At 38.2% G+C, this 23988-nt stretch overlaps 1 long non-coding RNA gene across 1 annotated transcript in view; it reads right to left on the bottom strand.

Moving 5' to 3' along the window:
• LOC126086833 (uncharacterized) overlaps window positions 1–23988 on the bottom strand; it is a 264248-nt gene that overhangs the window by 101254 nt on the left and 139006 nt on the right. The window lies entirely within an intron of this gene.

Genomic DNA, 23988 nt, shown 5'->3' on the forward strand with positions numbered 1-23988 from the left:
TTTCAGGAGGTAGCATATGATCAGGAACCAGTGGTACTGAAGGAAGAGGTCCAAACCACATTGAAGGCGTTGGTGAAAAACAAGGCTACGGGAATTGACGGATGTTTCAACAAACGGATGCAGCGCTAGAAGTGCTCATTCATCTATGTCAAGAAATTTGGAAGACAGTTACCTGGCCAACTGACTGGAAGAGATCCACATTTATGCCTATTGCAAGGAAAAGTGATCCAAATGAATGCAGAAATTATCTGTTGCCATTAATATCACACACAAGTAAAATTTTGCTGAACGTCATTAAAAAGCTGTTGCAGCAGTGCATCAACAGAGAACTGCCAGAAATTCAAGACAGATTCAGAAGAGAACGTAGAACCAGGGATATCATTGCTGATGTCAGATGGATCCTGGCTGAAAGCAGAGAATACCAGAAAGATGCTTGCCTGTGTATTATTGACTGTACAAAGGCATTCAACTGTGTGGATCATAACAAATTATGGATAATATTGCAAAGAATGGGAATTCCAGGACACTTAATTGAGCTCATGAGGAACCTGTACATAGATCAGGAGGTAGTCATTCATACAGAACAAGGGCAAACTGCATGGTTTAAAGTCAGGAAAGGTGTCTGTCAGGGTTGCATCCTTTCGCCATACCTATTCAATCTGTATGCTGAGCAAATAATCCAAGATGCTGGACTATATGAAGAAGAATGGGGCATCAGGATTGGAGGAAGATTCATTAACAACCTGCTATATGCAGATGACACAACCCTGCTTGCTGAAAGTGAAGAGGACTTGAAGCACTTACTGATGCAGATCAAAGACCACAGCCTTTAGTATGGATTACACTTCAACATAAAGAAAAAAACAAAAATCTTCACAATTGGACCAATTAGAAACATCATGATAAACAGAGGAAAGATTGATGTTATAAAGGATTTCATTTTACTTGGATCCACAATCAACATCAATGGAAACAGCAGTCAAGAAATGAAATGATTCATTGCTTCCGGCAAATCTGCTGCAAAAGATCTCTTTAAAGTGTTAAAAACCAAAGATGTCACTTTAAGGAATAAGATGTGCCTGACCCAAGCCATGGTGTTGTTAATAACCTCATATGCATGTGAAAGCTAGACAATGAATAAGAAAGACCAACAAAGAATTGATGCTTTTAAATTATGGTGCTGGCAAAGAATATTGAATATACCATGGACTGCCAAAAGAATGAACAAATCTGTCTTGGAAAAAGTACAGCCAGAATGCTCCTTAGAAGCAAGGATGGCAAGACTTCGTCTCACATACTTTGGATATGTTATCAGGAGGGATCAGTTCCTGGAGAAGGACATCATACTTGGTAAAGTAGAGGGTCAGTAAAAAAGAAGAAGACCCTCAACAAGATGGATTGACACAGTGGCTGCAATAATGAGCTCAAGCATAACGATCATGAGAACGATGCAGGACAAGGCAGTGTTTTGTTCTGTTGTACATAGGTTCGCTATGAGTCGGCACCAACTAGACAGCACCTAACAACTACAACCATGTGTAGGAAAGGTAAAATATCTGGGAAAATACCTTTTGCCTGAATTATAAGGATAGCTTGGCATTTTTTTTTTTTTGTACAAATCGATATCTCTACCATGTTTTCATTAGAAAATTATGAGTATTTACATATTTTTATTTATTACTCTAATTTCCTGAAAGGTAGTGTCTAAGTAAACATACTCCATAAATCCATGTACAATTCAGCTTTAAAATTCTCATTTATTCATTTTTAAATTGTGTGCGAACAGAATCTAACAAAATGTATGATGATTATTTCTGTTTTTCTGAGGTGTTAATGTCCAAATGTCACCCTACCAGGACATTCTCAGGTTCTTTTTGGAGTTGAAGTTGAATAGAATTTCAGTTATTCCCTGCTGAAAAAATAAGGTAGATACCGTCCCCCCCAAATTACATAACAAATATAAATAAATAAATAAGCAAGCAGAGCTTTAAGAAAATATCTGAGTGGCTCAAGAAGAATTCCAGTCATATATGAGGAGGCATAAAATAAAATCAAAGTTTTAGGTATTCAACCTGTAAAGAATCTTATGACCTCCCATGAAGGTTTAGGAGCACTTTTTAAGTTAATCATCAAATAAACCTTGAATGTATAGATTCAGAACTTTAAAGCTGAAATAGACTCCAGAGGTATAAAGATTACTAGACTGAGAGTCAAGATAACTTGGATAGAAACACAACTTTGTCATGTATTAGCAGCGTGGCTGAGCTAAGAAATTTATACTCTTGGAGCTTGTTAACCCAAGAAGGGCCCAAGTGTCTGTTACTTCTGGCATATTGTGACCATACTAGAACTCAGAGCATTAAATTTTGAAGCAGAACAGAGTATCAATTCAATTCAATCCAATTCAAGTGTTTAGAAAGTTCTGGTAATGTGCCGATTCTTAAGCTGGGTGTGGTTATTATTTCCATAATAAGACACAGTCCCTGACCACTCTTCTTTCCTAGTATTTTTTAAGGATTTGGAGATACAAAGATGAGTAAACCACAGTTGACACTGTGAAAATTTTCATATTTACTAGGGTCAGAGAAACAACTTTTTAAGAAATTGTCATGCCTACAGTGGAGCGTGACACTCCTTGGAAATCTTATGGGGCAGTTCTGCTCTGTCGTACAGGATTGTTATGAGTCAGAAGATGACAGTAAGTAAATTGTTTGGTGTCCTGGTGGTGCAGTGATTAAGAAATCAACTGCTAATAAAAAGTTCAGCAGTTCAAATCTGCCAGCCACTCCTTGGAAACCCTATTGGGCAGTTCTACTCTGTCCTATAGGTTTGCTAAGAGTCACCTGGATGGTACAAAACAACAACACAGTGGAGTGTTGTCATTATCTAAAGAGAACCAAATATTTGCAAAAGTCTGCTTAGAAGAGCTTAGGAGGTGTTCCTAGCAAAGGTGATTTTTCAGCTGAAAGTGGGATATTTGCTTTATATTAAAGGACTGAAAAACTTAGAGCACAGAGGTTTCAAAATAAAAAATTAAAAGTGCAGGTATGATGAGTTTAGGAAACTAGAATTAAAGGGAAGGGAAGCTGCTAGAGAAGAGCTAGACAGGTAGACAGAGCACTGATCCTGGATGCCACTGTATTCCCTCCTAAGGAATTGGCTGTGACTTACAGGAATTGAAGTGTCCTGACATGGTGATGAGATCTTGTCCGAGACATGACTGAAGTTAGCAAGGTAGGAAAAGAAGGATAGATTGAAGTGAGTGATGACATATGATGATAATGCTGCGGAAATTAAATAAACACTGTGTCTGAAATACATGCAATATGCTCAGAGGTATCCAACATGTCCTATAAGAGGAGAGCACATTTAAAATCGTAAATGTAAGCTGAGAATTGCAGTATGAGTAGAAAACCATCTAACCTGGGAGGCCCATAATCACTTTCTGAAATCACCAATAAAAATAATGTGCTATCTCTTTTACCCTGAACTCCTAGATACATTGCATGAATAATCTTACTGTATTAGTTTCCCCCATATTATTCTTCCATCAGTCTTCCTCCTTGATCTCTTAGGGGCCACTTCTACCTCTGTGTTGTTTTCCATCTGTCCTTTTGTGCACAGGCCCTAACATATGGATACCCAGTTGTCAAATGACATTTGGGAAGAGAAGAATATTAGACTTCTCTCAATGGGATCACCTTTGTCAAATTTCTCTGGAAACAGTCAGGACATCGGTCTTTCTCTTCTAACTCTGTTGTCATTCGTAAATAGCAAAATTAGGCATAACTTTTCTAATTCCTCAAAATAATCACCATCAGATTTCCGTGATATATTCCAAGCTTTCTACAAAAAACTTGTCTACCGTTGATTCAGGCTTAATTTCTCATTTTCAGTAGGTAGAAACCTGAGTGGTCGTCACGTAAACTGAATAAGGGGTAATTTAAATTTGTCATTAGTTGCTGTCAAGTCACCTCTGACTCACGGCAAACTTATGTATAGCAGAACAGAAGCTGTGTATAACAGAACAAAACATTGCTTGGTCCTATGCCATCTTCATGATTGTTGGTGTGTTTGAATCCATTATTGTGGCTATTGTGTCAATCCATCTCCCTGAGGGTTTCTCTTGTTTTGCTGATCTTCTACTTTGTGAAACATGATGTCCTTTTCTAGGGCTTGATCTTTCCTGATGACGTGTCCAAAGTGAGGAAGCTGAAGTTTCACCATCCTTACTTCTAAGGAGCATTTCATATAAGATTGATTTGTTCATTTTTCTGGCAGTCTACAATATATTCAATATACTTTGCCGACACCACAGTTCAAATGCATCAATTCTTCCGTCTTCCTTTTTCATTGTGCAGCTTTCACAGGCATATGATATAAAGATGAAGCAGCTGTAAAATCAATGGTGAGTTCACAAATAAAATAACTATCCTAAGAACTGCCAGAAATTGGGCAAAATGAAACTTGACTCATTCTCTTAGACTAGGCCACTAAAAAAAAAGAAAAAAAGTACAAAAAGTACATGTGCTGGACATTCTTTATTGGCTCTTCCAGACACATTCTTCTTTCCTTTGGGCCCCAGAAGATTGACTTTACTTTCCACATCACCACTTCCTTTCAAGTCTGGCTTTACGTTAGCTTCAGATAATGGGAGACTCCAGGAGGATATTGGCAGCTTGAGAAGAGAGTTCAAAGGATTTATCCATATGTCACTTGCACCCATTGGGCCATGGTTTGAAAGTAGCTACATGTCTCTACCAACATTCACAGCTCCTACAGGCAGCCCCTTTCATATGCTTTCGGTTTTCGTGGGTTCTCTGATATTGCTTCCCCTTCTTGCCTCCCCAAACCTAGAAGTAGTAACTGTTTACAGCTATATCAGGTTTTGGGGCTAGGATGGAGACTATGGTCCCTGCCTTGTCAATTGCCTTAACCTTGCATACTTCTCCGTAACTGAGTCCTTCATTAAATACTTTGCTTACTCCCTTGAGTTTGCCATCTGTTTTTTTTTTTTCCTTCTCAGACCCTGACTACTACAAAACTGTGGCTATCACAATGGTATAAAAGGTAGGCAAACACATTTTAGAAGCAAATACATGTGTTTGATATTTTTGGAGTTACATTGAACAATGCGCTAGACTCAGGGAAAGAAGATCTAGACTCTTTTCCTAGTTCTGCCATATATCAACTTTGTGACCTTGGCAAAACTAATTACACTTTCATAGACTTAACTTCCTCATCTATAAAATGAGATAAAAGTGAACTCTCAGGCTTGTTGTACACATTAAACAGAAACAGCCCTGTATAACTGTGTGCAGTGTTTTCCTGAATTGTAATCTCCTTTGGTTTCTGACAACATTTTCCAGGTAACTCATTAACATATGGGATGTTTCTACTATTTATGTTCCCCAGGCAGTCTTACAATATCTCCTGTTCACTTTTCTTTCTTCACCTTCAAGCCCTAAAAAAGACTCTGTAAACAATAGCACTGGCGACCAAACTCGGGTGGCTCAGAGTTCAAACTCCATGTTTGTGAGGACCACCCAGGCTAGGAACTGCCTACTTTGGGGAAAATATATTTCCATCCCTCCTTACTTTCCCTAATCCCCACCTCCCCCCAATAAACACTTTCTTTATACTCATTTTTCTCAGCTGCAATTAAACAACTTGGACTAAATGCCTTTTATAACTTTAAAACTTGCCTAAGCATTTCAGAGCTTTTATAGGAATGCCTTTCCTGGTGGCCTCCAAGTTGGGCCACGAAAGGTTTGTGATTGTAATATTCCCATCCTGACTGAGCAAGATTCCTATTTCTCTATTTAAAAGTCCAAGCAACCTCTCTTCACTGAAAGGAAGACAACTAAAAATCTAAACTACGATATACACTGAAAGTCATCTAATAAAATCCTTTTTATTTCAGCTAGAACACTGGGGTTTGGATAAGAGGAGAATTTTCACAGTTCAACTACTTTGAACTGCCATGAGATCCTAGTATACTTAACCATGCCAAGTTTTATTTATTTATTTATTTTTAGTAAAATGAAAGCAATAGTGTATACATTGAAGGACTTTGGGGGCAATAAGTAAATAATATATGAGGAAGCATACAGAAGAGTGACATCTAGTAATTCCTCAAGAAATCATTTATTAAAAAAAATTTTAAATTTTCTTTTCAACAATGATGAATCTGTGAAACATTTCATAACATGGAGGAATATGGAAGGCATTATGCTGAGTGAAATTAGTCAGTTGCAAACAGACAAATATTGTATGAGACCACTATTATAAGAGCTCAATAAATAATTTAAATAGAGAAGAAAATATTCTTCGATGGTTACAAGGAGGGAGGGAGAGGGTTATTCACTAATTAGATAGTAGTCAAGAACTACTTTAGGTGAAGGGAAAGACAACACACAATGCAGGAGAGGTCAGCACAACTGGACTAAACCAAACGCAAAGAAGTTTCCTGAATAAATCAAATGCTTCGAAGGCCAGTGTAGCAGGGGCAGAGGTTTGGGGAGGGGGACGTCTAAGGCAATTGGCATAATAAAATCTACTAAGAAAACATTCTGCATCTCACTTTGGTGAGTAGTGTCTGGGGTCTTAAATATTACCAAGTGGCCATCTAAGATGCATCAATTGGTCTTAACCTACCTGGAGCAAAGAAGAACGAAGAACACTAAAGACACAAGATAATTATGAGCCCAAGAGACAGAAAGGGCCACATAAATCAGAGGCTACATCAGCCTGATACCAGAAGAACTAGGTAGTGCCCATCTGCAAGCAGTAACTGCCCGGACAGGGAACAAAACAGAGAATCCCTGAGGGAGCAGGAGAGCAGTGGGATTCAGACCTCAAGTTCTCATAAAAAGACCAGACTTCATGGTCTGACTGAGACTAGAAGGACCGAGAGGTCACGGTCCCCAGACCTTCTGTTAGCCCAAGACTGGAACAATTCCCAAAGCCAACTCTTCAGACAGGGCTTGGACTGGACTATAAGATAGAAAATGATACTGGCGAGGAGTAAGCTTCTTGGGTCAAGTAGACACATGAGACTACGTGGGCAGCTCCTGTCTGGAGGGGAGATGAGAAGGCTGAGGGGGACAGAAGTTAGCTGAATGGACACGGAAATAAACAGGGGAGAGAAGGAGTGTGCTGTCTCATTAGGGGGACAGCAACTAGGAGTATATAGCAAGGTGTATATAAATTTTTGTATGAGATACTGTCTTGATTTGTAAACTTTCACTTAAAGCACAATAAAACAATTTTTTAAATTTCTTTTCATAGTGTATGTTTTAAAAAGTTAACTTGAATGTCTTTTATACATTTGAACTATATTCACCAGTTTCTCTACCACATACTGTTTTTTGATGTTCGGTGTGCTTACGGAGCATAAATGAATTTGTAACTTGGAATCTAACTAGCATATCAAGAAAAAAAAGCATAAGTGTTTTACTGAGAATTCAGGTGAAGACTTCAGTCTGAATGATTGAATCCCACAGAGCAAGCTAGGTGAAATTGTAATGATAATGAGAGCAGCAATAGGTACTACTCAGAGGGAGCTACTCTGTGCTAGGCATTGCTGCAAGTTCTGTACATAATTAACTTATTTAATCTCATAACAAGTCTATGAGATAGTTATTATTACCTCATTAAGGGGTGAGAAAACAGAGGCATGGACTATGGCTTACTCAAATTTGGTAGACAGTATAAAAGTCTCCCCAAAGATAACGATGTCCTAGTTCCTGAAACTTGTGCCTATGGTACCTTGCATGGCAAAGGGATTTTGCAGATGTAATTATACTAAGGACCTTGAGATGAGAAGATTATCCTGGATTATACGATGGGCCCAATTTCATCACAAGCGTTGCTATAAGGCAGGGAGGTCATAGTCAGAAATGGAGATGGGACGATGGAAGCAGATGTTAGAGTCATGCATGGGCATGAGCTGAGGAATATGGGCAGCTTCTAGAAGCTGAAAAAATCAAAGAAACAGATTCTCCTCAAGTCTCCAGAAGGAAGACATCTGTGCTGACACCTTGATTTAGCCCACTGAGAGTGATTTTGGACTTTGGACCTCCAGAAGTATAAGAAAGTAAATTTGTATTGTTGTAAGCCATTAAATTTGTGGTAATTTGTTAGAGCACCAATAAGAAACTAATACACCAAATGACTCATTTAAGCTCATACAATTAGTGTAAGAATGAGAATGGAGGGAGCTTTAATTCAAACCAAGACAGACTGACTCCAGAGTCTTCATTTAACCGTGATAAATCACTTCTTCCCAAATGGTTAGCTGATTTTTAATTAATGTAAATAATGTCCATCTCACAAAGCGGATAAATAAAAATTGATTATTAAATTCCCTAGAACATGTAGTAGCTTGAAAAAAAAAAAAATGTGGCCACAGCATTTCTACCCGGGCTACCACGTGACTTGCTTTGACTAATAGAACATGGTGAAAGTAAAACTTGTGTCTCGAACGCCTTTGCCATCTTATGAACAAGCTCAGTCTAGCCTGCTGGAGGATGAGAGGCCACACGGAGAAAACTGAAGTGCCCCAGCCAACAGCCAACACCAACCGCCAGACTTGTAAATGAGGTCATCTCGAATATTTCTGCCCCAACAGAAACTCCACCTGAATGCAGACACCTGATTTATCCCAGACAGGACCAGCAGAATTGCCCAGCCAGCCCAGAATCATGAGAAAAGTTATTGCTTATAAGCTACCAGTTTTAGAATGATTAGGTATAAATCAGTTGATAACTGACAAATGTATAAAGTGCATGAACTATAATTTCTTTTTTCTTCTAGAATAAGAAAAGCTTCACTTCCTGAAAGTCCTTGCATACCAAAAGCCAGATCTAAAACAGCAATAAACATTGGTTTATTAGTAACTAAAATCAATCCCCTCTCTCCATTCCAAGCCCTGGAAATACATTAATAAGATACAGTTAATGTCTGTAAAGGTGGGGAAACTTATGCATTTAACTTTCACAATAACCCAGTGAGGATTCTCATTTTCAGATTAGGAAATAAAGGCCCGAAGAGTCTGAGTCATTTGTCTGAGCTCATAGAAGTAAAAAGTAGCCGAGAAGAGCTTAAACCTAGATCTGACTGGCACCAAAGCCCATTCTTTTTCCAAACTCAGCTGAAAAGTGCTCGTAGAAATCTCTATAGACTTTGTTTTGCTCTTATAAATGTGTCCAACTAGTTTTCATCAGTAAGTGGAAAATAGCCAAGATAAGATTTGTTATGAAATATACTTTAACATTCAGAATCCACTGGTAACGGTTGCCAGGCAAAATGTCTTATGCTAAAATTTCCTGTCTTATAAGAGGAGGTTAAAACCGTTGTTAAAGAGTCGTCTTCTCTCAACATGAATTATATTGTTAATGCTGCTCTTTTTTTTTTCTCCCTGAAATGCATTGTGAAGAATATAACTGAAATAGAAAGCTCTAATGTTATAAATTGCCATTGAAGTCTGCTAAACAATCAGAGAAGGGAAGGTAAAAATCAATTGAGATGGTCTGTTATTCTTGCAGTGTCATTTGGAAACGCATACACAGAACATGGAGAAAGAAAATGAATAAATAAAACCTTCTGGTTGTTTTCTGTCATATTCCTTGTCTCTCATTTTGTCTTGTCATCATTTTCAATCAAATAGAGTATGTGAGAAGCACACTGGCCCTGAATTCAGGAAGGAATGTCTAAAAACTCTGAACGACCCCTCTCATATGGAAAGCTATTCATAATCTACCCAATGTAATAAACTTATTTATTATTTTATTACTAGAACATTTTTGAAGATTTAAATTTTTTTCTCTTCTAATACTAGTAAATTAAAAATAAAGAAAATAAATAGGGGAAAGATTACTCATAGCCCCAGTATTTACAGAGCCAATCACTTTTGATATGTTGGTATAGTTCTTTCTAGCTTTTAACATATATTTTATCATTTTTTTTTTTACATTGGAACATAACATCAGGAACTCAAGGACATTACATCTCTTGCGATGTGCAAAACAGTCTTGAAAAACAAAGAATTGCCCTACCCAAATGTCATTAAAGTCCCAATTGATAAATATTGAATACAGAATATTATTATGGTTGCATAACTCGTTGATGGTAGAAATGCAAAATGGTATTAAAAAAAAAAAAAAGACCATTGCCGTTGAGTCAATTCTGATTCATAGTGATCTACAGAACAGAGTAGTACTGCCCCATACAGTTTCCAAAGAGCACTTGGTGGGCTCGAACTGCTGACCTTTTGCTTAGCAGCCATAGCTCTTACCACTATGCCATCAGGGTTTCTGCAAAATGGTATAGGTACTTTGAAAGACAGTGTGGCAGTTTCTTACAAAGCTATATATAGTCATGCCGTACCACATGATCAAACAATCATACTTCCAATTGATTTAGCCAATTGATTTAATATTTGACATTTATCAGATTGCTTTGAAAAATTATGTCTGTGCAAAAAACCTGCATGTGAGTGTTTACAGCAGTTTCATTGATAATCACCAAAAACTGGAAGCAAACAAAATATCCTTTAACAGATGAATGGAAAAGAAAAATGGAATACTATTCACTAATAAGATGGAATGAATTATCCGGACACCACAAAGATGTAGATGAACTTTGAATCCATATTGCATGTTGCTAAGTTAAGAAGCCAATCTGAAAAGGCTACATACTATAAGATTCTATTTATATGACATTCCAAAAAGGCAAACCGATATGAATGGTTAACATATCAGTGGGGTTTACACGGGTTTCACAGTAAACATTTCAGTGGTTTCCAAGTGGTTTCCAAACGTGAGGAGTTGAATAAATGAAGGACAGAAGTTTGTTTTTTTTTTCTTAGAATGGAGAAAATATTTTGTTTAATACTACTTGGGAATACATGACACTATGCATTTGTAAAAAAAACCTGTTAAATTTTACAGCACAAAGAGTGAACCTTAATGTATAAATTTAAATATATACATGTATTTAAGTTTATACATTAAGGTTTTTTTTTATTATTATTGTAAGAACTCATTGCTGTCATGATGATTCCAACTCACAGCAACCCTATAGGACAGAGTAGAACTGTCCCATAGGGTTTCCAAGGCTATAAATCTTTACAGAAGCAGATTGTCACATCTTCCTCCCATAAAGTGGCTGGTGGGTTAGAACTACCCATCTTTCAGTTAACAGCTGAATGCTTAACCACTGTACCACCAGGGCTCCTTTTTATTATATCCATCCATCCACCCACCCACCCACCCATCCATCCATCCATCCATCCATCCATCCATCCATCCATCCATCCATCCATCCATCCATCCATCCATCCATCCATCCATCCATCCATCCATCCATCCATCCATCCATCCATCCATCCATCCATATATGGAAACCCTGGTGGCATAGTGCTTAAGAGCTATAGCTGCTAACCAAAAGGTCGGCAGTTTGAATCCACCAGGTGCTCCTTGGAAACTCTGTGGGCATTTAGGAGGACTGAGGATTACAGAACAGAATGCAAACGGTGGTAAAATAATCTCATTATATTACCAAAACTATTGCTGTTGAGTTGATTCTGACTCATGGCAACTCCATGTGTTAGAGAGAACTGTTCCAGATGGTTTTCTTGGCTATACTCCTTACTGAAGCACATCACCAGGTCTTTTTTCCATGGTACCTATGCGTGGATTTGAACTGCTACCCATTAGGTTAGTATTCAAGTGGGATCTAACCTGTATTATTACAAATGTATGAAATGAAATAACCTCACTGAAGGGGTGGAGGGGAAAATGCTGTTCCAAATCACTTTAGCAATGAGTGGTGTATGTGAGACTAAAAGCAAAAAGAAAGAAAATTGTACAAAAGCACTGTACTCTAGTTGATAAAGTGGTTTCCTATGGGAGCGTGGATTAACAATTCTGTTACCATTATGTACATGTCCTGGGAGGGTTCAGTTAAGGAAGAGTAATAGGCTAGACTGATCCATGTGGTAATAGTTAGAGTTGAAGACATCAGTAAGAACTCATGTTTAGATTAATATAGTTACAGGTGCTTATATAGAGAAATATTAAGAGATATTGTGCATATATGGAGCCTTGGTGGCTCAGTGGTTAAGAGCTTGCCTGTTAACCAAAAGGTCCACAGTTTGAATCCCCCAGCCACTGCTCCTTAGAAACCCTATGGGGCAATTCTACTCTAACCTACAGGGTCTCTGTAAGAATCAACTTGACAGCAATTTGTTTTTAATTGGTATTGTGCATTTTTTTTTTGTGCATATGTACACACTAGTATATACACATATGCAGGTTTCCCCTGCTATCTGAAAGTAGAATGTTCCTATGAAAACTTTTGTAAGCTGAAACAGCTTAAAGCGAAGAAGCAATTACCATTAATTTACACGGGAAAATTTTTTGAGCATTCCCAGACCCAAAAAATTATACCAAATAACACATAAAACCCTTATGAGCCCTCTCAGGTTTTTCTGATATCTTAGGGCACATCTTGCTAATGGATTCACAAAATAAATCCAGATAAAGCACAGATGCTCACAAATGCAATTCAAAGCTATGGTGGCTTGATGCTGAGAGGCTGCATGTAGTTCCAGGGGAAGAAGCTTGGTGATGCCACTCTCGCCGCTCATGTGTGTACTGCCTCTTCAATGGCTTGCTGCAAAGCAGATACTGAATGTTATTTCCGCTTTTTGCCTTTTTTCATAAAAGCGAAAATTATCTTCTGGTATCTTTCAGTTAGTGAAAACAGATACTAACGTAGCTCTTTCGTAAAAGCGAAGTGGCATCAAGCCAACTTTTGAAAAGCTGAAGATGCCTGTATTTACTCACTCTATCAGTAAAGAAAGGAGCCAGGGGCATAACTAAGGTATGGCAGGTAGGATGCCTGCCCTGGGTACCACTTGAGGTGGGGCACTAATGAGCAGTTTCTATTGGCCATGGCAGTTTCCACAGCCAGTTGTGAGATATCATTCAGTAATTTAAAACTAATTGTCAGAGGCACTATTTTCCATAGGTCCTGGAAAGGAGCCCTAGCGGCGCGTAGTTAAGCACTGGGCTGCTAACTGAAAGGTCAGCGGTTGGAACCCAGCAGCTGCTCCATGGGAGAAAAGACCTGGCCATTTATTCCTGTAAAGAATAAAACCAAAAACCAAACACAGTGTTTTGTGGAGTTGATTCCAACTCACAGCGACCCTATGGGACAGAGTAGAACTGCCCGCAGGGTTTTCAACGGAAGCAGACTGCCACATCTTTCTCCTGCAGAGCAGCTAGTGGGCTTGAACTGAAGACCCTTCATTTAGCAGCCAGGTGCTTAAGCATTGCCCTACCAGGGTTCTTCTTACCTCTAAATGGCACTCCGTGACTAGTTTTCCGCCCTGGAATTTTGCAAATGGTTAAGCCTTCTCACTTTCTCCATCCCTGACTAGAAGCAGAGACTCCAAGAATTGGGGAGGTGGATTGGCCACAGTCATAAAGGAACTTGAATAGCAGAATTAACAAGTGGGAATTTCTGACCACCAAGAGTATCCATATGGGTTAGTTCAAGAGAGAGAGATAAAATTTTATTGTGTTAAATCATTGAAACATAGGGATTTTTTTTTCTTTTTTGGTTAGAGGAGTTAGTATTACCAATTTAATACGTAGAATCTCAGCTTCATCACTTGAGGAAGTTGCTGACCAAATCTGTGAACTCCCGCCTTTTTTTTTATCTCTAAAAGTGGCTGATGGATTCAAACTGCGTACCTTTTGGTTAGCAGCTGAGCTTTTAACCACTGTGCTACCAGGGCTCCAAAAGGAGGCTAAATACAATAATAGTCTTATGGGGTTGTTGTGAGTTTTAAGTGAGGTCATACTTAGAAAAGTACTTGCACTTAGAAATACTAATTAATTTCCTTTGTCCATTGCCTTTCTTATTCCAACCTGACTTTCTGAACTTGGTTTAACTTCTAACATCCCATGATATGCTCCTAGACCTCAACTTCCCTGAACTATACTAGTAGGTTGTGAATAGGACCCTGAATGAGTCCTTACAATCTAAAGATTGCCAGGCCATCTCCTTCTTTTTCTTTCCATTAAATAAAAAAATATATATATATACCATTTGAAATATACAGCCATTACTTTCTTTCTGAACTGAGTTACATACTGAGAGCTCTGTTGGATATTTTCTTCATTCAGTCGTCAGAAATGTTTATTCTTGATCAATCCAGTAATTATTGTTAACGTGCATCACATTTTCCCAAACTGTGGGTAATTTGCATTATTAATGCAGTGTGGACGTAGAAAAAGTTCAAGGTTCAAATCCTGCTTGAATCCCTTGTGTAAATTCCCAAAGGAGGTTCCAGACTTCTCATTTTCACCCTTGATAAAATATGGGCATTTGTTTAAAAATCATGTAGAAGCTATGAATATGGAAATGCTGAGGCTAATGCCAGTGAGTGCATCAGCCATTCATTGTTTCATTCAGGGCCATGGCCCACAGGCCCAAAGCACTGGCCACACACCCTCTCCCCAAATGCCAGGCTGCCAATAGGCAAGTGTCAGCAGATATTTTCAAATAGGGCACTTTGTTTTCCAATAATAACTTTTTCAAGACTTCCCAGATTACTGATTTTTTTTTGAAGAAACACACAAGTTACCAAAATTAAGAAGGGGCCTGCGTATCTGGTCAAAAATCTTTAAATTCTTCTAGCTTATCACAAAGAGTAATTTTCCTCACACCACACAAACAACAATTACATTATTCATATTAATGACACGGAAAGAAAATGGTTTAAATGCATGTCAAGAATTTCTAAAGCACTGGCTTTATCATTTCCGCCCATTTTAACAATCTACAATGGTACATTCTTGCCTATGGAAATGGTCTCAAATTATTTTGGGTCAAGGATTTCTTTGAAAGTCTCATCACAGTTACATAGTGTTACCTACCTCTTGCCAATTGTATATATCTTCTATATGCACATAAAATATGAATTTTTTTTTTTTTTTATGGACACCTAACAACAGTGTATGGACCCCAGGATAAGAACCACTAGCCTTCAGGATGTAGGGCCAGGTGCTCAGTCTGCTTTCAAACCCCTTTGGCAACCACCTTAGCTTCCTTTCTAGCCCATTGTCACTCTGTTTTGCTGTACACCTCCTTCCCATCAGTGATACTGTGCTTTATGTCAGGCTATTAATTTTTTTTATTAACACACCTGGCTTTTTCGTGATGTTTCTGTGCCTTTGCACATCCCATTCCCTTTGACCGGAAAACTCAACCTCTCTCCAACATCCACCTGATTTACCTGATATTCTTCAAAACTGTAGCTCATACTCCATCTTCTACATGAAACCTTACTTTTCAAGTGTATTTTCCTGCATCTTCTCTATGTCCTGATAGCACAATCTACAGACCTCCATTAAAACACTGATCACCTACACATATTAATTCTGCCTCTTTCTGGGCAAGGGTTGAGTTCCAGTTAATATTTATACCTCTAACCTCTAAGACAGAGCCTGACATAAAAAGAAGTGCTCAATGAATGTCTGTAGAATGAATGAGTGAATAAATGAATAAGTGAACAAATGAACTGCCTGCCTTACATTTTAATGACAGAGATGACGTCACTTAAATTTGAACAGCTGTTCAAGTAACAGATTCCAGACTCAAAAGCATGCTTTACCATAGAACAGTGATTGCCAAGCTAATTTAATTGGTTTATTTTAGGGTCAAATAATAGCCTATGTCAAGAGAACACAAGCGAACTGTCAGTGCTATATTACAACCTAGTGTCAAATAACATCGTCAGGTGAAAAATGAATAGCAATTTCATTGGCTCTTAACATTATTTTATGAGATGAAAACATACTATATGTAAAGTTGTTATAAAGAAATAAAACAAAATCTCTAATAAGCAGAAAGGCTGAGTTGAGGGTTCAGGAAGGAAGTGGGATGTTTTACTCTTTGGCATGTAGAAGTTGGTTAATATCACATATTTTTCATGATATCTACTTGACTCATTGATAAGAGATTATGAGTGAGGACTTCAGAATACAAAGACAGGGCAGGTTTCCCCAGCCGTGTCCCCTACCATCTCCATTAAGCCTCTAACTCCTCCAGGCCTGGTGTGCGCCAAGCTTTTTAGCACATCATTCTCTCTACAGAGGGTGATGAGAAGGGCTGGAAAGCACTAAACTTGGAATAGGAAGACCTGGATTCCAATATGCTCTGCCATCTTACCTGCTTGCGGGATGCTTGGCAAGCCACTCAGACTGGTTATCCTCATTTTCTTCGTCTGACAAGCTGGGTCAATTATGTTTCTTTCACTAGACTGAATGAGAGAATGAGCAGAAAGCTTTGAGCATGCCAGGAGGCATAGTGCACATTTATTCCATTGTATTGCAGTGAGTTGAGTCCATGTGTGTACCCTCCATGAAAATAGGAGCTCCTTGTTATTTATTTTTACTTTCTGAAAACCTGAAATATGATAAGCACTGAATAGATGTTCACTGAAAAAAAAAAAAAAGTATTTAGTGAATGAACACTTAGTATAAAAATGAATTATTTCCTACTCTTTGCTGTGATTCTGCTTAGAGATTATAGAAAAGAATAAACCACTGGCGTTGCAAACAGTTAATGTACGTACTTGGCTGCTAACCAAAAGGTTGAAGGTTCAAGTCCACCCAGAGGAACATCAGAAGTTCTGCTCTGACACACATGGGGTTTGAACTGGATTGATGCTTATGAAGGTTGGCACCTATGCAGATAAGAAAAAGGCTACGTATAAGGCACTAGGAAGCAATATAAGATAATATGAGGAACAAAGTGGAATCCAATCCTTGTTCATACAAATATCTTCACATGCTCTTTTACATACATGGAGAATCTCTTCCACTGACAGAAAAGATTCCTTATATTCATTGAACACATTGTTCTCCTGCTTCATCAGGCAAACTACATGAATTAGGCTACTCTGATCAGCTGGACAGAAGTTCATTGAATCCCAAACACAAAAACGGAAGCACAGTTATTCGTTTAGTTGGAACATCTGTTTCTAACTTCCTGAGAGGAAAAGTAGAGGCTGTCAATGTATATACATATTTGAAACAGGGCTTGTACTACACACATGGATACAATATGCATTTGGAAAAATTTTACAAATGTCTTAATGTCCTATTAGTTCAGAAGAAATGAGATGATGGAAGCAGGTGATGCAGGAATACGAGTAACTACTACAAGCCCTCCTAGGAATTCTAGTCTCTAAGAGAGAGTGCCGAGATCGCCTTGTAATGGCTGATGCAAACCAGAGTCCGGTCATTTGATCTGATGTTTACCTCTCAGTAAAGATTCTCCTCGAAGGTCACCATCTATCAGAAAGGAAGAAAATGGCCTAGCTAGTCACGGGTGAATAATTTTGAATATAAGATTCTATAGTTCTGAGTTCTAGTCCAAGTTCTTGTACTAATTTGCTGTATGATTTTGGAAAAGGCTCCTCATCACTCAGGGCCTCACTTCTTTCATCTACAAAATGAGAAACATTGACAGGAAGTGGGATGTTTGCTGCACTCCAAACCAAAAAAAAAAAAAAACCAAACCCGTTGCCATCGTGTCAATTCCAACTCATAGCGACCCTATAGGGCAGGGTAGAACTGCCCTACAGGGTTTCCAAGGAGCACCTGGTGGATTCAAACTGCTGACCTTTTGGTTAGCAGCCATAGCTCTTAACCACTATGCCACCAGTGTTTCTTGCTGCACTCCAGACCTCTGCCAGTAAAGAGACACTCAATATCTATATGAGTAAGAATGCCATCCAATTTTCCTAAAAAATGTCCTAATTGTCTTAATAAGACAATCACTTGGCACTTACTAAATCCCAGCTCTTTCCCTACACCAGGTATGGGCAATATGGTTTATCTTAGAGATTGCTGAACACAGTCACATTCTTTTCCAGGCTACTTGCTTGATGCTAAATCCCAAAAGCCCAAGAGAGCTAAGTGAAGAGGAAGATAAGCTGAGAGCCAGAATCTGCCTGGTCTGTCAAAAACCTAAGAGAGACATTTTAGATACGGATTTATAGATTCAATGACAGGGCGAAGTTATTTTCTGACCTGGAGAAAATGGAGCAAAGCCAAACAGAATGTTTGATATATCCTAAACTTGGTCATATCAATCCACTGAGCAATACTAAAGAGGGTTATTAGTCTAGCATTCAGTCTTGCTTCTTAACCAATATTTATGTGTTTGAATGAATGAATGAGTAAATATAGGGACCTGTTATTTAACCTCTCTGAGCTTTAGTTTTCTCATTTACGGTCAAAAAAATAAGAGTTACCTTATTGTTAGGTATTAAATAAAATTGTTAAATAAAGCATCTATCAGAATACCTAGAGTACATAAAAAAAAAAAATATGTAGATTAAAAAACAAAACAAAACCAAAAAAATTTACTCTCACTAGGTTACTGAATTTTCTTGGTAAAATAATCTTTTTAATGAAATGTGCTTTAATCTCAGTCACCGTTCTAGATCTATTCTGCTGCATTTTCTTGTTTTCCCTATTGTTAGCATCAGGAATTTAGGCTTGCCTCATCCCTGATAGCCATATTTTTTAATCCAATATTCTGTCCTTAACATGACTTCCCACTGATATATATTCCTTTGTATTTATTTGGCCCCAAAGTTACTCTCATATGAGTATCAGTCTGACTCTAGGTCTATTGATGTTTTCCAGGGAAGGAAACGCTTCAGAATTGAAAATCGGGGAGAGACAATGGCAAGAATTTTTTCAACAGGTCAGGGGAGGAAAAGTAGAGGACAGTCTGTGGGCATGCCTTGATCCACTAAGGTGAGCAGAGAAAGCAACTGGTCAGGCACCTCCGTCAGAAACCTTAGGCAGGTGCAGGGAGGTGAGTATGGGGGAGTCAGGGGTGGTGGTGACCAAGTTTTATGAATCTTTTCAAAGCCCTGGGAGCCCTCAGTATACCAGGAAACAGAATCCTCTAAGATTCTCTCTGTCTCTGCACAGAATTTTTGGCCGAGTCTCTCAGTCATCTAATGCTGCTATAACAGAAATACTACAAGTGGATGGCTTTAACAAAGAGGAATTTATTTCCTCGCAGTAAAGTAGGCTAAAAGTCCAAATTCAAGGCATCAACTCCAGGGGAAGGTTTTCTCTCTGTCAGCTCTGGAGGAAGGTCCTTGTCCTTATCTTCCCTCCCCTGCTTCAGATGAGCTTCTCAGGCACTGGAACCCTGGGTCCAAAGGACACACTCTGTTCCTGGGTCTGCCTTTTGGTGGTATGAAGTCCCCAACTCTCTGCTTGCACCACCTTTTATCTCTCAAGTGCAGGCCACACCCCAGGGAAATTCCCTTTACATTCCAACAGGGATGTGACCTGGTAAGGGTGTTACAATCCCACCCTAATCCTTTTAACATAAAATTGCAATCACAAATGGAGGGCCACCACAGAATACTGGGAATCATGGCCTAACCAAGTTGGCGCACACATTTTCAGGGGGGACTTAATTCAATCCATGACACCAAGTGTTAAAAATAACATGGTTTCTGATACAAAGAAGAATCTTAAAATCTTATTAACTCCCTTTAAACTTTGGTAGCTGTTTGAAGGAAGTGAGGCACAAATGCATTTTGTGACACCCAGAGTACAGTAAGAGAATGAATGGGTAGAATTTATGGGAAGGATGCTTCTGCCTGTATGTGACATAGATGTTTTATACAGAGCTGTTTGACAACAGAGTGAGTGGGTTTAGGAGATATTAATTTCAGTGTAATTAATCATTTAGCCAGGAAAGTTGACAAACAAATTCAAGCATTATACAAAGATTGAAACAGATGTTCTTATTGATTCTTGGCAACTTTGCATTTCTAATATTCTTAGTTCTCTCTAAAATTAAAATATAGCACCCAAGAGAGTCATTCCAAGATTTTGTTCTTGATTCTCACACTCTTTCTGGGTGATGTCATATATTCTCAGCATTTTAGCTACTACTAGATCTCTTGTTTGTATATTATTCATGAACTTTAGACATGTATGTCCAAAACTCGTTTGTTATCTCCACAAGTGTATATAAAGGCACTTCGGTGCGTATACTCAAAATTAACGTGACTGATACTAACAAATGGCTCAAACCATTTCAATTCCTTTCTAACACAGTCTAAAGAGACAAAAACTGTATTTCCTAGGCTCCTTATTTCAAGATCTGAGACTAGTAAAAAATGTCAATTTGATATTTTTTGGTTTATATTGATTTAGCAGTTTAGAGAGGCAGTGTAAAGGGCATTTATTTTTTCTTATGTAGACAGTTGTTTGAGGGACTAAGATTTTTCTCTGGTACCTTTGGATTAGCTTAAAGTCAGTGCTTCAAGGCTCTCTAGGAAATTAAAAAAAAATTGCATTTATTAAATCCTTTTTTGATTTATGTAGTGTGGATTCTATTTTCTTCAACTGAACCCAGACTGTTGAAATATTAAGATAATATTTCCTACTGTATCCAAGCCTGCTTCTTTTCATATATCCCTTGTCCTGCTAAATGGTACAACCAACCAGAGACAACCCAGCATCCAGATGGCATGTTTACTTTGAAAATTCAACACTGTGTCTGCTTTATGCAAACCTTTTGCTATTGCTCTCTAGTCAGGATGTGATCAACTCTGTTTTGTGTGCCAATTGTCCAGACCTGTTCTACAGTATTGTAATTTAATTTATTTACTCCCATATCTCCCTTTTCCATTTAACTATGAGGGAGGAAGGACTGTTGGTTGGCTGACTGAGTAAAACAAATTTTGAACATAAAAAGCCTCTTACTTACTGGCTAAAGGCAGGCCTTGTACTTTGAGGGGATATGTTGGCATGGGAGGATCCTGTATCCTGCTGTTCTCATTACAACGTTGTTACCATTTTGTTTGCACATCTTTCTCCTTCCACAGACAGGATCAAACTCCTTGAGGGTAAGAAATACCTCAAGTTCTTGTCTTCTGAGCATCTAGCACAGGGTCTGGCAAATAGCATGTATTTCTGAGTAAGTAAATAAACAAATTCTCCCAAGCTCCACATGGATTTATCAATCAGGTGTTCTTGAAAGTAATTAAGAGGTATGAGTTTGAAATAAAAAAAAAAAAAAGGTAAATATGCGTATATTTAAGGTAGGCAGCTTTTGACATGGCCTCTGATGGCACCCACGTCCTGCCACCATATTCCTGTGTAATCCCCTTTCCTTGGGAGTGGGCTGGACATAACGATTTCCTTTGTTCCGCTGTATTTTAATGAAGCCATATTTTTTGTTTACTTTCTAATGCTTAAAACTTTTCATTCAATTTAAGAAGAAACGGTTTATCTATAGGGGCAAAACAACAAACGTTAAAACTAAATAAAACTTTCCCACCTTGATTTTGTGAGCTTCTTAAATGGAAAAAAGTTTAAAGAAAATTTTGGTTAATGATTTTCTTTTAATGAAGGGAGTATGACAAAAGTGATGAAATGACACTTTCATTATTAGGTTATAAGACTGTGACTTTCGGGCATTCTCTCTGTGGCTCTTCTCACTGGCTGGCTCTGATGGAGAGGCACACCTGGCAAGGGACCGAGTCAGTCTCTGTATAACAGGCAACAAGGAAGTAAGTCCTCAGTCTAACAGCCTTTGAGGTACCAACTTCTGCCAACCACCACTGAGTGAGCTTGCATGCATCCTTGTGAAAGACAGAGAGCCTAGCTAGGCCATGCCCAGATTCCTGACCTGTGGAAGATGTGGAATAATAAACGAGTACTGCTTTAAGCCACTAAGTTTTGGGCCAATTTGTTTGGCAATAAATACCTAACACAGTATTCACATATTTTGCATGTAAAAGTGATAATAAGAATACATAAGGAAAAATAGATTTTCTTTTTTCTCTGACATGCTAAATATAAGGTATGGATTCAATGTTTGTGGAAACACATGTAATACCAGCATGTTACACTGGGAAAAACTGACTTTTTAGAATGAGTCAAAAGAGTTTGGTGTGAATTTGAGTTCTACCATTAATGGATTGTTTGAGTTTTGACAAATTTGCAGACTGGTACATATAAATATTCTGTATCTCCTATCTGTAAGGATCACTGGGGGGAGGACATGATAATAATTCTTGAGTTATAGATGTGTAAAGCATCAGAACTGGAGGAAATGTTAGGTTGACCACCCGAGATGATAGGACCCTGAAAATCTGTGCAAATTTTCGTGTACATGATGCACAATCAGTCTCTGCAGAATCAGTCCGTAATTTTCAAAAAAAAAAAAATTCAAAGAATTATGTGTTCTTGTAACATTTCAGAAAGTTCTGATTTAGTCCAAACATCTTATTTTGTAAATGGGGAAAACAACTCCTAAAAATAAATAACTTGTTTCAGAACATACAGCTTGTTGGTAACAGAGATAAAGGAACACCGGCTTCAAATTTCTTAATCTACTCTTCCTACCAATTCACTAAGTTTTCTTACTTTGCTCTTTCCAACTGTAAAGATAGACTGTTGTTAGCTGCTGTCAGATTAGCCCCCAACACATGGCAGCCCCCTGCTGCCCAGTCCTGCACCATCCTGACCGATTGGTTAAGTGTTAGACTATTGTGATTCATAAGATTTTCATTGAGTGATTTTCAGAAGTAGATTGCCAGGTTTACTTTCTAGTCCATCTTAGTCTGGAAACTCCACTGAAGCCTGTTTAGCATCATAGTAACACACAAGCCCCCACTGACAGGGAGGTGGTGGTTATGCACGGAGTGGACTGGCCGGGAATCAACCAGGTCTCTCGTACGGAAGGGAGGAGTCCGCCACTGAAACATCACAGATCCCTACTATTGTCTTATTAATCTGGTAGATAATTTAATTATTCAACCGCACATATTTATTGGGCTCCTATTGTTTTTTTTTTTTTATTGTGTACCAACCAGAAGAAGCCCTGGTGGTACAGTGGTTAGGCACCTAGCTGCTAACTGAAAGGTTGGTCATTTGAACCCACCAGCCGCTCAGCAGGAGAACGATGCCGCAACCTGCTTCCATAAAGATTACAGCCTTGGAAACCCTATAGGGCAGTTCTACTCTGTCCTGAAAAAGGGTAGCTATGAATTGGAATTGTCTGAAAAGCAATGAGTTTAGTGTTTGTTTGTTTGTTTTATTTTATTGGTATTCACGTCAGTAATTTCATTCCACAGATATAAGCAGTATATAAGCAGTTTACAAGTAAACACAGAGTATACATGGAAATTTCTGTTCCCAAAGATCACATGTGTGGATACATGAATTAGAAGTCTCCATCTAGAATTATGGCCAAACTGTTTTTAAAATGCAGAAAAGTAAAACTGTATCTTGGAAATGAAGAGACGGTCTACACGCTTCAAAAATCAAGTGTGTGACAGACACAGGATTCAAGGGACAAGCAGTAAGATCTCAAGAAATTAATACTAGTCAAAGAGAACAGGAATATTTTTACATTTCACTGAAAATACATTGACTACTAAAATATGAAATCTAGCAGAAACTTAGGGGAAAAAAAATCTAAAGCCAATTATTTAATATTTCTTATCACCTAAACAATGACATAAAAAGAAAACTGCGCCTGCGTCCTAATCGCCAATCTCATTAATGAAGTTTTCCAAAAATGAAACGAAACCAAAAAAGCTTCAAACTCCAGATGAAAAGTCTGCAAGGCTCAGATTAAAATGTGGAATGTTTCATATGATAGTAATAAAAATACAGCTGGTTTTGTTCTTTACTGAATGGAATCAAAAGTTGTTGACATTTCTTTGAAGCTTGGGGCTACTAAATTTCATTTCTCTGAATGTTTCTACATATCTTTTTCTTAGTGGTACAAGTTACCTTAAGTAGTTTACGACATCAGTCTCTACAAAGTAGTTCTGTCTGTTGCCATTCTGATAAAACAGAAACTATTCTTCATTAACTTAACCTTGTATGTATTCATTCTGTAACATTTAAA

The sequence above is a fragment of the Elephas maximus genome, chromosome 12, assembly GCF_024166365.1.
Source record: "Elephas maximus indicus isolate mEleMax1 chromosome 12, mEleMax1 primary haplotype, whole genome shotgun sequence".
In the NCBI taxonomy this organism is placed as follows: Eukaryota; Metazoa; Chordata; class Mammalia; order Proboscidea; family Elephantidae; genus Elephas; species Elephas maximus.